Source organism: Dermacentor variabilis, chromosome 2 (assembly GCF_050947875.1).
Source record: "Dermacentor variabilis isolate Ectoservices chromosome 2, ASM5094787v1, whole genome shotgun sequence".
In the NCBI taxonomy this organism is placed as follows: Eukaryota; Metazoa; Arthropoda; class Arachnida; order Ixodida; family Ixodidae; genus Dermacentor; species Dermacentor variabilis.
Window position 1 is genome coordinate 165,223,676 of NC_134569.1, and position 14,742 is coordinate 165,238,417.

General features: G+C 48.5%; 1 protein-coding gene across 1 annotated transcript in view; it reads left to right on the forward strand.

Annotated features, from left to right (window-relative positions):
• The first annotated feature begins 9,895 nt into the window (after positions 1 to 9,895).
• The window catches only part of LOC142570538 (uncharacterized), a 29,588-nt gene continuing 24,741 nt past the window's right edge, over positions 9,896 to 14,742 (forward strand). Inside the window, exon 1 of the mRNA XM_075678912.1 lies at positions 9,896 to 10,046. The gene's annotated coding sequence lies outside the window, so the exon portion shown is untranslated. The remainder of the gene's footprint in view (positions 10,047 to 14,742) is intronic.

Genomic DNA, 14,742 nt, shown 5'->3' on the forward strand with positions numbered 1-14,742 from the left:
ACTGAAAGACTCTAAAGCCTGGTTTAAGCAAACAGTCGTAGTATTTAAAACAATGATAATGGCGTAGCTGTGTGAGAATAAAAACTAATCGCATTAATAACACTTTTGTAAGCACCGGCTCCACTGCTTTAATCGGGGTCCGTATTATTAATGATTATTTTCATTTTACAATTTTGTGTCCTTCGTAACTGTCTCACATGGAGCCACGCCCAAGGTTGTGAGCGGCACCATAAGGAATAAATGGAATATGACTGAAAGAATCTTTACAACATATGGCACCAGAATTGCATGTGATTAGGTTTCTACTTGCAGTTGTACGTATTGGTCATCGGAAAGAAATGGCTTCTTGAGGGCTCTTAAATACATTATATTACCTAACAGAGTAATTTTGGATAGTTTTGTTTCTCCTAAGTGAGCAACGTAGGTATGAGTACATGCAGGAGGAGCGCACTTACTACGTCCGAGAATTAGAAAATCCCACAAGGCGACGGTTGGTACAAAACGCAGCTGGCTATCCTATTAAATAAATGTCGTTGTCAAGTGTAGTACTATTTCCATTAGTTAGCCGGATATAGTTGTGGGTGCTACAGAGTAGTCTAGGCCACGGCGTGCTTCTTACCGGCGGCTCCAGCGCACATCTAAATGATGCCTTCGTGAATTTTTCGATGTGTTTCAACGGACCTATTTTACGAGGCGAAGCGCTTAAGGCTTATGCGCGTCTGCGAAAATGTCAAAGAGTGAAACTGCTAAGAACTGCTGAAACTACAAGAGCTGTGCTTCAGAGGATGCACGAAGACGCGGAGGAAGAAATGCGAAGTACATTGTTTGTGGATAAGGAGGATCATTCCCTCTAACTTCCGAAGGCACATGGATAAGCTGCACGTTTGCTGCACGTGAAGTATGAATTCTTGACGAAAACATCTAAGTTTTGTACCGCTCAAAAAGAAACCACGATTACATTAAAACCAAAAAGTAAGAAAAAGAAGACGCCGCAAGCAAGAGAACATTAGAGAGGCCGAGATAATCTCATTGGTGGGGGCAGTGGAAAAGAAACCTGCTTCGAGGAACTACTTAGGAGGCATAAATTACCAGTTCCGCCGGAAAGGTGAAGCTCCGATTGCCATAGCAAATTAGTAGATAGCTGTACAAAGTAAGGATAGTAGTTTTGTCGGCCTTATACACTTTTAAACATACGCTTACTTAGGAAATTATCAATGATAGAATATGTAAGCGTGACTCAACGAGGACGTGGAAAGACAAAGGCACACAGAGACAGCGCTGCCTTTGTGTCTCTGAGAATTTAAAGCTACTTTGTGGGAGACGCCACTCCCTTAACTACGGCGATGGACGTGGAGTCGCCTGGAGAGGTTCCTGGTCCCTCTACGTCAACAGCGACCGCACTGAGAAAGCGGTCTAGTCGCCCGAGTGACACCTACAGCGAGGACACTGTGCTCTACTCAGGGACCAGTGATGAAACCTCGGATGACAGCGACTTCGTGCTTGTAGCGAAGCACAAAGCAAAGAGAAGGCTCGTCAGGACGTCTCCTTCCACAAGTAAGGCAACTGTGATCCCGACGCGAAAGCCATCAGACCTCACCATTTTATATGTGCCTGTGGCTGCTAGCCACAATCTAAACCGGATCAACCGCCAAGCCACATCTGTATCGCTCGAGGCACTTGTTCCGGGTCAGATCAAAGATATAAGGATCAACGGCCGTAAGAACATCCTCGCTATAGATGTCAAAAACCGCAGCGCGCTAGACATTCTGAGCAACGTTAAGGTGCTGGATGGCATCAACGTACGCTGCTATAAACAAGACCATCATGACTCTACGGCCAGCGTTGTGTATGACGTAGATAATTCCATAAGCGATGCTGACCTGCATATACTCATCAAGCCGGCGACAGAGGGAATTGCCATATTGCAAGCCCGTCGCCTGGGAAACTCGCAGTGTGTCAAGTTAACTTTCAAAGGAGACAGCCTACCGTCCCACGTCAAGGTCGGTCACTTCCGACACATTGTACGGCCTTTTGTGCCGAAGCCGCTTCAGTGCAGGAAGTGTCAAAGGATAGGGCACGTTAGTGCGGTTTGCACAAACGCTGCCGTATGCTCACGGTGCTCCGGGTCGCACAGCTCCGACGCCTGTCGTGCAGAAAACCAAAAGTGCGCAAATTGTCAGGGCTCTCACGATGCAACTTCGAAGAATTGCCCGCATGTGAAAAATGAGGCGAAAGTCTTGAGGCAAATGGTCAGGAATGGTTCCTCGCACAGGGAGGCTGCCGCTAAGGTGCGACGTCGACGTTCACGTCGCCGGAGATCTAGGAAACCCACTGCTATTGCTAAGGATGCACCGCGTCCACTGACAGTCCAGAAACTTCTGCATACAACTAACAATAGCAGCAATGAGATTCCTCAGCAGAAAGTCTCCCATATCATTGCCTCAAGCGAGGAGTGGCCGCCATTGCCACGGCTAGATCCACCAGCGGAGCGACAAGATGTAGCACGCTCGCCGAATCATGCTTCACCTTCTGGCAGCAACCAAGACAACGACAAACAAGTTGTCACCATGATAAGGGCCCTTATGAACACGCTACGAGCACTACTGACCGCCATACACACTCCGGCGGCTCGAGGCGCACTTCAAATACTGGATGCCCTGTATCCGGTACTGTCCGGTCTTGAGAAGCACCATGGCTGCTCCTCTACATTCGTTCCTTAAAGAGGTCAGGGAAGCGTCTATCTTCCAATGGAATGTCAGAGGCATTAAATCGCGTATTTCGGACTTTCGTCCGTTTGTTTTTAAGAACAAATTTCCAATAATCGTCATTTGTGAACCAAACGTTGAGAGCGCCATCCGCCTATCAGGATATCAAGCTTTTATGTCTGCACCTGTACCGACCGCACCAAAGTCATCGTTTATATCAGATGCGATTTCACATATGTTTTACACCCAGTGGCACCTGATGAGGACAATCAGTATGTGTGTTTGACTATAAAATGCAAGAACGTCGCACTCACGCTCATAGGTGCCTACATTTCACCTAATAGTCGATTTGACAACGCACGACTAGGTGTAACTTTAACAGCTACACCTGGACCATGGGTTATTACCGGCGACTTCAATGCGCATCATCCGCTATGGGGAAGCTTAAAGATGGACTGTCGAGGGAGACGTGTACTATCCTTCGCGTCGGACCATGAGCTCTGCTGCCTAAATGATGGCAGTCCCACTTTTCTGCGGGGATTGACATACAGCAGCTGCCTGGACTTGACATTTGTTTCCAGGTGCCTCAGTGCCAGTGTGAAATGGTTCACGGACAACGAAATGCATGGTAGTGACCACTTTCCAACATATGTTAAAATCGACGGCATACGCAAGTCACACTCTACTACAGTTCTTCATCACATCGACTGGCCTAAATACACATTGCTCATGGAGAAGAATTGCCAAGAGATCCAGGACTGTCTGCCTGGCAACATCGAGAAGCTAATTAAAGCCGCTGCTCAAGAAGCCACAAGATCTTTCTGGCCTATTCCTAAATTTTCTGAATTCTAAGCAGAATTGGAGCGGCTTCGAGCAATCCGCCGTCGCGCGGGAAGAAGGTACAGGCGCACCAAGTCCATCTACCACCTCAGGGAGGCGAGACGCCTACAGAAGAAGATCCAGCGTCGGATCAACTCCCTACAGTCTCTAAGATGGAAAACCTTTTGTGATACCCTTGATCCGCATAAACCCCTGTCACATATATGGAGAACAGTGCGTGGTCTTCGAACATCACCGCAACAACGCCACCCCTTCAAATGCCTGGCTCTCTACCAAGGTCGCAGAGAGATCGACGTAGCGGAGGACTTCTGTTTCAAGGTTGCTGGTTTACCGCCATCGTTCGCTATACCTGCTCCCCGTGAGGTTCCAATCTCGCGGGATTCTCGTATGGACAATCTGTTTTCGATTGAGTAGTTGCAGGCGCGTTGGCAACGTGCAGACGTTCCTCATCGCCTGGGCCTGACGGGGTGACATACGCAGCTCTTGGAAACCTCGGTCACACAGCCCGGCATGCACTTCTAGACGTGTACAATAATTCATGGCGTGAAGAAGAAGTTCCAGCTGCATGGAAGTCCAGCCGCCTTGTGCCTTTGCTCAAGCCAGGTAAATCACCCCTAGAAGTGGCGTCTTATCGTCTCATTGCTCTGGCCAGTTGTCTAGGAAAGTTGATGGAAAGGATGGTGCTGACGCGTCTAGAGTGATATCTAGAACACTACAAGTTATATCCTGACGCTATGGCAGGCTTTCGACGCGGAAGCTCTTCTATAGACAACGTCATAGATCTTGTCTCGTCTGTTCAGCACGAAAAAAGCCTCAGGAGACTGTCAGCGGCGATGTTCCTGGATGTCAAAGGCGCATATGACAAGGTAACCCATCAAGCCATCCTGGACGCCTTGGGTGAGGTCGGCCTAGGTGGCCTTGTCTTTCGGTGGATATCCAGCTTCTTGAAGGACAGGTCATTCTTTGCGCAAACAGAGGACGGTGCGTCATTACAACGCAACACCTACCGAGGCGTACCACAAGGCGGAGTTTTGAGCCCCACTCTATTTAACCAGGTGCTCATCGACCTGGTCCATACCCTTCCGGAATCCGTCCATGTGTCGATCTATGCAGACGATATATGCATTTGGTCATCAGGAGCGACGCGTCCTCAGGTGCGCGCCAGACTTCAAAAAGCGGCCACACTAACATCAGGTTATCTTCGAGCACGAAGTCTGGAGCTGTCCTGCGAGAAGTGCTCTATAGTCGCTTTCACGCGTAAAGCAAGGAAACCGTACGTTATCAGAATTAATGGACAGCCAATTGCCTACGAGAAGACGCACCGCTTTCTAGGAGTGATAATAGATCGAGACCGTTCCTGGAGTCCTCATATCTCCTACCTAAAAAGGAAATTAGTCATGATAACCCACGTGCTCAGATTTCTTGCGGGAAAGTCCTGGGGTGCGTCTGTGAGTGCGATGCTCCAACTCTATAACGCACTGTTCCTCGGTCTTCTGCGCTATAGCTTACCTGTACTGGGTGGGACCGGCAAGACCAACCTCGGTGCCCTCCAATCTGTACAAGCGCAAGCTCTGCGAATTTCCCTTGGTCTTCCCAGATGTGCGTCCACGGCAGCAACAATAGCCATCGCGCATGACCCCCCCCCCCCCATCAACACGTATCTTCAAGTCGACACTTTAAGGATGCATATCAGGCACTTCGCCCGACTTCCATCGCATCATCTCGCCTCCCTTCCTGCCGCTCGACCTCGTTCAGCGTTTAGCAAGATTATTGCCGCCAACCATAGAACTTTACCGTCAAACTTCACGCCTGCAGCACGACCATCTCAACCGCTGTGGTGCCTCCATCCACTCCAGGCTCTTCTTGCTATTCCCGGTATCATAAAGAAAACGGAGATGTCAACTTTCGCCCTCAAACAAACCGTGCTTTCAGTGCTACATGAACAGCACAGAGGACGCATCCACGTTTACACAGACGGTTCTGTATCCTCTAATAGTTCAGCTGGAGCAGTGGTGATTCCCGCAGAGTGCGTCACCCTCAAGTTCAAGACATCTCACATTACGTCATCGACGGCTGCAGAACTCGCAGCTATCCGTGCTGCTCTGGAGTTTATTGTTCACAAATCATCACATTCATGGTCCATCTTATGTGACTCAAAGGCAGCTCTTCAGTGTCTGATGTCCCCTTTCAACCATGGACCAAATGAGCAACTAGTCGCAGACATCCGACTGCTCCACCATCACGCGATCAACAAGGGACACAACATCATCTACCAGTGGATACCGGGTCACTGTGGAATTTCAGGAAATGACAGTGCGGATGACGCTGCCCAGTCGGCTCATGACGGTGCCCAGATTATACCCATACCGCTGTCAAGAACAGATGCAGCCACAAGTCTTCGCTCCCTCGCCCGCGAGCTTACGCAGAATCTGTGGAACACCAGTGATTTCACGCACGCACGTCTCCACAAATTGGATCCACGTCTGCAACTCCGCCTACCACCAGGGTTGCCACGAGCGGAAGCAACACTTCTGTGCCGCCTGTGGCTCGGCGTGGCATTCACGAACTCCTATTCATTCCGCATTGGAATGGCCGACAGCCATACTTGTGACACCTGTGGCTGCGAGGAGACGATTCAACACCTCCTATGTGACTGTCCCCGTTACGCAGTGCGAAGAAAAGTGCTCGTGACCGCTCTCGCAAAACTGGACAATCGCCCCTTTACAGAGGAAAAAGCTCTAGGACATTGGTCCAGACGGGCTTCGGCACTCATGGCCTTAAGGGCTTTGTTGAAGTTTTTAAGGGCATGCGAATAGTGCGACCGCCTTTGAACGTTGTAGCGCGTAGTTTCGCGTTACTGTGTGAATTTTCTCTTATTTTTTCCATTTTTTCCCTCTTGTTCTTTCTCCTTTTATTCCATTTACACCTTTCCCCAGCACAGGGTAGCCAGCTGGTACTTACACTGGCTAACCTCCCTGTCTTTCCTCTCCTTTGTCTCCTCCTCCTCCTGCTTCTTTCTACGTACTTGTTCAGTCGCACTTACACATTCTATCACGGATTAAAAGCAAATAGCTTATCAACTTTTTTTAACTAAATTAGCCAGCATGGTGTCACGCGCGCAAAGTAAAGATCAACACACATCGCTCGATGACAGCAGAAACTCTCTGTGAAAACGCTGCAGATAAGAAGCGCGGCAGCACCCGCTAGCCAATTGACCTTCATGCTTCTGTCGCTTTAGGGCGTACGAAACCTAGAAAGCACAGTGCATACGAAGCTAGCGTCGCTAGACGCACTTTGCAAACAATGCAGATTGCTTTGAAGACCAAGCCCGTGCGCGCCCACTCTTAAGTCGCGTCGCAGACCGCTTTCAAGAAATGCGAGTGCCGGCAATTCGCCCCTACGGGGTCAGCCAAAGGCGTCTACTACGGCGTCCGCGATTGGCGTGGCCAACGCAGTAGTAGACGCCGTGGTTGCCTCCACTCCGTACTGATCGGCGGGCGAGGAGGAAATCAAGGCACCGTAGAAGCCGCCGGAGAAGAACGCTCCTCCGTCGCCTCATCTCCCTGTCTCGCGCACCACAGGAAAGGGCGTGCATCCGGGCCGCGTTCCTCGCTCGCGCACGCGAGATTGAACCGCGGTCGCCGGCTCACCCTGATACGCTTTAACTCATACGGAACCTCACGGCGACGGCGACGACAACGGCAGAAATGCGCATGGAGTGTCCAAAAACGAAACCAGGAAAGAAACAATTTATGGCGACTCAAAGGGAAGCTCTTATCGAAGCAAGATCAGGATGCCTTAGAACACGCACTTATAGAACGAGATACAACAACGAAGAAGAAGCATGTGCTAGCCGCAGCAAAGCTAGGGAAACATGGAGCATGTTTTATTAGAACGTGGATACCTGCCCAGCAGACGATTTAGGCCCCTCTGGCTTGCTTGAAGCCCTTGGTTTCAGTGACAGCAGGGGGAAGTGAACAAAGTAAATATGTTCGCAATAAAGATAAGTAAGACGCGATTGGAACAATGGCGGAAGAGGAGTAAGGGAAACGACAAACAACGAAGGCGTACAAAAGCAAAGTTGACTATAGGCGTTCAGAAAGTTTGGTTATGGAAATATAACCTGGGTTTTTTATTTTTCTTTTTTTAACACAGGTAGGACATTAGGCAATAACAAGAGCATGGTGATGCAACCGACCACCCCGTTGTAAAGGGCGCTCATAGCATCCATCCATGCATGTCTTGGAACACATGCTTTGGAACACATGTTTTGGAGCCAAGTGTTGAGTGTGTTGAGTAGACTTCTTTTTAATTTGTTGATCCCAGAGCCGGCTTCCCAAATGGTAAATATAGAAGAGAGGTGGTAAAAGAGAACGCGTATCCTTATCACGTAGTAGTATTCTACAACGAAAAGAAGACGCTGTAACGCAATCGTGAACGATAGACTTATCAGGGCACGCAAAACATCAAGAGAAATATGCTCACAATCACTTTACTGGAGTAAATAATAAACGTGCAAAATCACTTCTCATAATGCTGCAGAGGGCTCTTCACATGCCAGGTGCGAGCACTCTCGTGAGGTACCCTTCCAAGCGCCTCATCGCCGAAGCCCCTAGTCATTACTCATAACATCACCATTAGAAGAGCGCAAGCAACACCTCGCGCATGGCGATACAGCGCTTGTCTCCATTGCACGCGTACACTGTAGCGCCCGATTCCCCCGTCCAATGAGAAGTCACGGCGTGGCTCCTGGCATTCGGGGCGTCACTATATATAGGTCACTACTGCACTTTTGTGAGCATGAAAACTTCTTCTGAGACGCCATGTGAATGAAAACCAAATTGAACGAAATAGTTCGATTAGCGCATGAACTAACCTCTCGACAAACACAGGTGAACACGAAAAAAGAAAGACGCATGTGCGAAATGCAAGAAACACACCGAATGATAATAGCTAAGCAAAATGCCGATTCCGCCGACCAAGGTAGCTCCGTGGTTACTGCATTCTGCGGGTCTGAGCACGAGGACGCTGTCTCCATCACCTGCCGCGCCGGCCATGTTCCGACGGGGGCTGCATGCAAAAAGGTCACCCTAACGAATCCCTATAGTGGTCGAAATTATTCAGAGAATAGCACTGTAGGTTCTGGCGAAACATGTATGCGGCGAAAACCACCACCTAGCGTTGACTTCACACAGGCACCAACGGGAGCGCAAGTGGCCGGGATTGGCATCCCGAAGAGACCCCAATCGACGACAGACACCCGAAGAACAAAACGCTGTACTGGATATCTCAGCTCCATGTGTGGAAGCCGGCGCATTAACAATCTCTCAAGCGAAGCCTTCTTGTCGGGAAAGGCTAATAAAACGCGGTGTTTTTTTGTTATTGCTATGCGTGTGAAATGTTAGATGCCCGCCAGATTGCGTCCAAAGCAAATAGTAACAAGTTGCCCGTGTTATTTAGGAACTGTGTAGTGGGTATGCTCTGACATCATTGAGTTAACCATATTGTAGCAAAGCCAGCGCGGCGAAAAGCTGCTACTTTGACATCTTTACCTAACTAATGTACGTTATATTTCAAGAGTTCTAATATATGGTGTTTCGAGGGCATTTTAGTGAAGAAAAAATGGTGCTTATAGAACAGGACCAACCTCGGAGGACAGACGCTAATGTTGACTAAAACATGTCACGTTTATGCGTTTTGATAACCAGTGCTCAGTATGCCATCTCATTTACGTCGTTGTCCTGAAACGTTGTATATTTTTTTCTTCCAAAACAGATAATTTTCTTCCGAAAGAAAAACTTGGCCGCAAAATCCTGTACCTCTATGTAAGCGAACAGCGTCGCGCTGCCCTCTACCCTATGCAGGGTAGGCACAACGAGGGAGCAATAATGTTTGCCAATTGAAGCCCTCGACCGTTGTCACCAACTGATCAGTGTGTTTACGGCTGTTGTGAAGAATTCATATATAAACTACGGCTTTGCTCCTAACATGTTACAAGCACCCTGTGCAGATTAAGCGCAACTAGGCAGTCAATGACGCCGACGTATTGCAGTGACGTGGCCTTGCTGAGAAAATAGCAAAGGCCGAGAGTGTAGAATGAGCTCTCAGCGCTTATGCGAACCTTTATTCTAGTGTTCATCTATCTTTGTTGCTCTCTCCAACCGAATAAAGAAATAACTCCCTCTATGCTGCGCTGGAAAAAGAAAAAGGCTTTGAATACCATCTGTGGAAGGCAGCCATCGTAAGCCATAAAGTTTAACTTTCAGATTTTTAGTGCAAAAATGTAAAGTTGTAAAGAATGCGCCGCAAAAAAAGAAGAATACTAACAGCAGTGGAGTTAGGCCGAAGAGATAGACGCAATATACAGGGATATACTTGCCGACAAGGTTACACAAATACGACACCGGTACAACCAGCGTTCATTGTTCGTGTTATTGGTCGCTTTTTTTATGAGAAGGTGAACACTATTTAAAACGGATTTGTTGACTTTCGCTCGTCACGGTGAGTGTCTCAGCGTAAATAGTTCGCACTCGATCGTAGTAGAGTGTCTCCTTACTTTTACTTACATCTCAGAATGTGTGATAATGCGTTTTCAAAAAAAAGCAGCGCCTAATTGCTGTAGTGGAACATGGAAGTACAAATACCATGTTAGACGCACTTGGTGCCTGACGTTAGGCGCGCGACCACACGACAACACCGATATAGTATCCGTTTTCTATAGTGTCAAAGCAATCGCTCTGCCGTGAATAATTGGGCAATACAGCTTTGAAACTACCTTAGCGCATCTCTTTGATGGATTGTCTACCATTATGTGAGTCCGCTTGATACAGTGCCGAATTGTGGCGGCGTCCTGTGCTATAGATGCCTAGCTGATGAGAGAGAATACGGGGTGGTGTTTCTAATTCACAACGCCATAGCGGGCAGGGCTGTCGAATTTTACAGCAATAAGAAACGGACCGCAGTCCTCGCAATAACGCTATATGGGAGATATAAATTGAAGCCAATAGAACGCTACGCATGAACGCATATAGTAGGTGTTCGCATGTGTCGTTGAGGAGGTCGACCTGCAGCGCCATACGTTTACTTCACAATGCGGCTCGTCGTGCCTTGCTAGAAGTCCGACCCCTCAGATCGTATAACTTAATGGATTACCACGTGTGCAGCAGGCTTTCGCCTTCACGTGCTACAGGAGTGTAACATGCTGCCGAACTTTTTTTCTGGATGCGCGATAGAACGAAATGTAAGTAGAAAAGCCAGAACGGTGAAACAAGCAATGATTTAGATTTCACACTTAGCGCCGAAATCAGTGTAGTGCAGGATTTAGACATGTTAGGTTAAGGGCGTGCATCACAGATAAACGAGGTCCTGCGCTCGTGTGAATTTCAAGAGAGAAAGAGCGAAATCAGTCTTCAGGAAAATATTAACCTATAGATAGCCCGGCGAAAAGCGGATGAATCTGGGCTAGTACTTGCGACAAGTATAGGCTATGGAACTGAACATTGGAGATAGCATATAAATAATAAATTAAACCATACCAATGATAATTTTCAAGACTCGAACCGAAGAATAGAAGGTACTAAGACAGTAAACAAGTAACCTTTCCTCAGTAGGAAGTGACTTAATATAAAAGCTACCGAATGTGAAAGTTTAGAACTCCACCGATTACACTGATTTTGCTGAATTGTCAAAGGTGACGGCCGCAAATAAAATAATGTTCTTTCGAACCTGTAACATCGAATACATTCAGGAAGCAGTATGAAACGAGGGACAGCATGCGCTCCGTAACAAGGAAACTGAAATGGTGGGGAAGAAGATGCATGCAATGGAGGATAAGTACGGCAATGTTAAAGTAAATATCCACAGATTTACCGCAGGTTTCTTCCATCGGTTGCTGCTCACTGCTGCTGGCAGACCGTCGGCACCAAGGATCACGAGGCGCTTCTTGGTACAATGAATATATTTAAAATATTCACATTTTATATACAGAAGGGAAGAATATGCTTTATAGGGGCCAAACGTGCTTCGGCGACATTCCCTGACACCATTCTTTATTTATTATTTATTCAATGATTATTCCGCATCGCCCGAAAGTGCTACAGCAAGGGGTTACAACGTCGAAAAAAAACAGACATCTTCATTGAAACAGCACACTTTCTGACTTGATAGACAATTCCGATCGCTAATGGAACGATCAAAAACTTAATTAGCACACATATTGACTCTTGTAAGGTATTCTAAAATCTTGAAACGATCACCAGTACGTACAGAGACATAATGAGGCCTGTGTTAAGCATATTTCCTTTCGAATGCTGGTTTTATCATCAAATATTTCATAAGGGTGTTTCAGTCGCATTTTTTTTTTACGAGAAGAAAGAATTTCCCATCCTATTTCATTTTTCATGTTAGTGCCGCTATCAGTTTTCGAGTACAGGCGTAAGACAAACCTTGCTGCTCTGTTCATTTCGCGCACTCGACTCCGCGCCCCCTCCACCTCCGTCAAGCCAAGGCTCTACTGGACAAACAAGTTTGACGGTTCCCATGGGTCAACCTGGTCGAACCAGCCACTCCCAGGACATTGACATTTCGAGGCACAGTCCCCACTCTCCTCTATTGAATTGTGGGCCCAAACTAAGCAGGTATGCAGCGAAAGTTAAAAACTTTGGATTTCAACTGCGTTGTGCTGCTATAATTAGAGACGTGAGCTGCATCACAGCCAACTTATCATGCAGATCCCTCTGTAGTTCTTCAGACAATTTAAATGCAACAGCAACAAGATTACCAGCAAAACTAGATGGTTGAGACACTTGCATTGGCCTTAAGTTTCAAAGCCGTCATACCGATGTTGCGCAGACATCCATTGGTGGTTTGCCGGGTAATCCAGAAACTTGGATCGCATTGTTAGAGTACGCGAACGGACAAAACCATTGCAACAGATGAAGAACGCGAGAAGCATTTGCTTCACTTTGTAAGCCGTATTACAAGAAAATGGTACGAGCTCCTTTTCATGGGACATTGTGGGGTCTCTCACACCGGTACTCTTGGGACAAAGGAACGACAACACAGTAGTGCAAACAATCACAAGGGCATTTATTGCACCTTTCATAGATCAATGCCTGCTAGCCGAGTTGCTACCCATAAAACATGCCGATGGGCGCGCTACAAATCTAGAAGTCCGACTTACCGCGACCGCCTATAGCGAGCGAATATGTTCGCCCCATGCTGGATCCCAACGCCTGGTCATTCGCGTGTACGGTCACGCGGACGGTGTCCAAGGCGGCCACGCGAGACGGTCTCGCAGAAGCATGGGTCGGCGCACGCGCAGCGCGGAATGTCCGTCCCGCTTGCCTCCCGAACACAAAAGAAGAAGCGCCTTGTCTCTCGGCGCCCGAGTAACCCCGCAGCGGCGCGACGCTCGCGCCATCTTTCTCACCGCGCTCGTACCACTCTGACCGCCGCGGGCGCCAGGCCAAGCGACGGGCGAAGTCGCCCTGCAGGAGACGAGCCATGTGGGAAAACTAGATCTCAGGAGAGGCGTGAGAGTCACGCATCCCCACAACATCAATGTCATGCATGGAGCGCATGCAAGGAGAGCTTCAATTCATCGTTCCGTACGTGGCAGCCAATTTGAGTGATGGGCTCAAGCAATATTTTATCTCGCCTTGTATGAAGCAGTGGTCGAGTATTAATGCATGAGGATTCCTTGGCGAGTACCCCAGCGAAATCTGCTAATGTGCAGATTCGTTGGCATTCGCTAGCATTCGTTGGCGACATCTCTAGCAAAATCTGTCCATCACGTGAAAAGTGTAATGCCTCGTGCCAGCAAAAGATGATTGTACACAAGTGCTCCCACGCGGAATATCCCTGGCGCAAATAACGCCAACCAGAGACTACCACATTTCGGCTTTAACTTGTGACAGCTCCTGGTGTTCAACGCTTGCTTCGCCCCTGTCCCTTCAGATTTGAATGCCCTAACAAAAAATGATTGCTCCCGACCTTCCTCCCCAGCGTGCTCAAGAACTATAGTTCTTGCAGGCAAGGAGGCAACGTATACGTTGCCTCCTTGCCTCATACTGGGACATATTCGACCTTGGAGAACGCCCTCTAGGACAAACATCTGTCGTAAAACATCGAATGAACACCGGTGATGTGAGCCCGATCCATTGGCGACCCTACCGCGTCTCGCCTACTGACCGACATATCATCCAACACGAAGTTGACAAGATGCATCAATGAGACATCATCGAAGCTTGTTGCAGCCCATGGGCATCCCCTGTTGTACTAGTTAAAAAGGACAACAGTTGGCGATTTTGCATCGATTGTCGACACCTCAACAAGGTAACAAAGAAGGACGTCTATCCGCTACCACGCATTGACGATGCCCTGGATTGCCTGCATGGAGCACAATATTTTTCGTCCATCGACCTTTGCTCCGTGACTTTCCCGTGCCAACATGTGCCAAGGATCTTCGCAGCTTCTTGGGCCTTTGCTCCTACTTCCGTCGGTTTGTCCGATATTTTGCGAACGTTGCGTGCCCTCTCAATCAGCTCCTCAGGAAAGACGCTGCATTCATTTGGGGCCCTGAGCAAGGTGGTGCTTTCACCGAGCTGATTGGGCTCCTTACGTCCGTACTGATGCCAGTGGCCACGGTATTGGGGCTATCTTGGCACACAAACAGCAAGGGCGAGAACGTGTTATTGCCTACGCCAGCCGCCTTCTTTCCTCTGCGGAGAACAATTATTCTATCACCGAACGCGAGTGTCTGGCTCTCGTTTGGGCAGTGGGTAAATTCCGCCCCTATTTGTACGGCAGCCAATTCACAGTCATCACTGATCACCACGCTCTGTGTTGGCTTTCGTCCCTCAAAGATCCTTCAGGGCGCCTTGGCCGCTGGGCTCTGCGCCTCCAAGAATACAACTATTCCGTTGTATACAAGATCGGCCGGTTACATCAAGATGCGGACTGCTTGTCGCGCCATCCTGTCGACCCTCCTGATGTTCCTGCGGCCGGCGTACCTGTCACCGTTCTCTCTCTGGCTGCTTTTCGCGACATTGGAGCCGAACAACGTCGGGACCCCTCCTTGCAACACCTTATTCAACGGCTCACTTCAACGACGCCCGATCCTTCCCTTCGCATGTTTGAACTTCAAGATGGTATATCGTACCGCTCTAACATGCGCCCGGATGGCCCTGCCCGACTC